Source organism: Calidris pugnax, unplaced genomic scaffold (genome assembly GCF_001431845.1).
Source record: "Calidris pugnax isolate Ruff unplaced genomic scaffold, ASM143184v1 scaffold3211, whole genome shotgun sequence".
Taxonomy (NCBI): Eukaryota; Metazoa; Chordata; class Aves; order Charadriiformes; family Scolopacidae; genus Calidris; species Calidris pugnax.
Genome location: NW_015093011.1, coordinates 1 through 1,348, shown reverse-complemented (window position 1 = coordinate 1,348; position 1,348 = coordinate 1). Strand labels below are relative to the sequence as shown.

The window sequence follows — 1,348 nt, the reverse complement described above, 5'->3', positions numbered from 1 at the left end:
CCCCCATGCTGATGCAGTGCCGCGATTAAGAGATGGGACACAGCTCGATGCAAGCAAGATGTCGTTGTCGATTTATTAGAATTTCTTAGGTTCCTTATATCCATAGCAAAAACAGCGTGTCTTCTAATGATTGGCTAGTTCTAAAGCATTAGGAATTTACTCATTGGTTAATACTAACATACCTTCCTTGCCCAAATCACAAAATTATTAGCATATCCTTTTTTCAACACAATTTACTGCCTGTGTTCCTCAACAGAGCAAGCACTCTCTGTTCCTTCTAGACAATCTTGTTATCTTGTTCCTCCCAAGGCTTGTAGCCGACGAGTTCCAGCACGTCCTCTTTTATCAGTTGTGCGACACTTGGGGTTTTGCTGAGGCTGGCTGAACTCTGGCCTTCATCTCCCCCTTCCTTTTGCACAACAAGAATCTTCTTAATAGATCTCTCAATTAACTTCTATAGGCATTGTAACAAAAGAATAAAGAGAACCCAAGCATACACAGCCATTTTGACAAAGCTTCATAACCATCCTGACAAACCCCATCCTCCAAAAAGTTTGTCTAGCCAATCCCAACTATCATCCTGCCGGAGCTTAAAAACTCCTGCTTTAAGCTGTTGAATACTGGCATGAATCGATTCTGGGTGGTCAGAAAGATTCATACAACACATACCCTCAAAATCCTCACATCCATGGCCTTGTGCTAGTAACAAAAAATCTATAGCAGCTTTATTTTGCAGTGTAGCATGTCAAACACTGTCAACATCTAATAAAAGGTCAGATAATGCATTACTACTAGCATTAGTCTGTTTAGCAAGCCAGCAGCCAAGTTTATCCAGAGTTGCCAAGGCCTTTCCAGCGGCTGCGCCAGGTAACAAGAAAGAGGCAGAGAAGCGTTTACTAAAAGTCCAAAAATCCAGGTTATCATCACAATCGGGGGTATATGCATGAATACCACATTTTGCTCTATGAGAAAGACAATATTGTAAAATCGTAGAGGTGTTAGGAGTTAAGACAGAAAGGCGCCCAAGGCTACATGGACCTCCTTTAATATAAGAGGGAATTGCAGGCCCTGCTCGGTCCCCGCAAATAAGGAATATTCCCGGTGGTAAGGATAGTGGAACTTGACCAGATTAAATAGGTTTGTTGACGTATAATTACACCATGCAGTGGTTTTTCTAAACACGGGATGGACAGGGGATTTTGCCCTGGGAATTTTCCCTTTTGCAATTTCCAGGCATCTTCCTGCATTTCTCTTTTGTCTGGCTCCAGTCTGTTTTGAGAACAAACCAATTAGCAGGTACCAGACAGGTAGCAAGCGTCGCCCTACACCACCATTCCCTCTTACAAGT

General features: G+C 42.6%; 1 long non-coding RNA gene across 1 annotated transcript; it reads right to left on the bottom strand.

Moving 5' to 3' along the window:
• Window positions 1–218: 218 nt before the first annotated feature.
• Window positions 219–969, bottom strand: LOC106900639. Its single transcript, XR_001414182.1, has 2 exons — window positions 790–969; window positions 219–409 (listed from the first exon to the last, which is right to left on the bottom strand). It is a non-coding gene; the product is annotated as an uncharacterized LOC106900639 (long non-coding RNA).
• Between the last annotated feature and the right edge of the window lie 379 nt (window positions 970–1,348).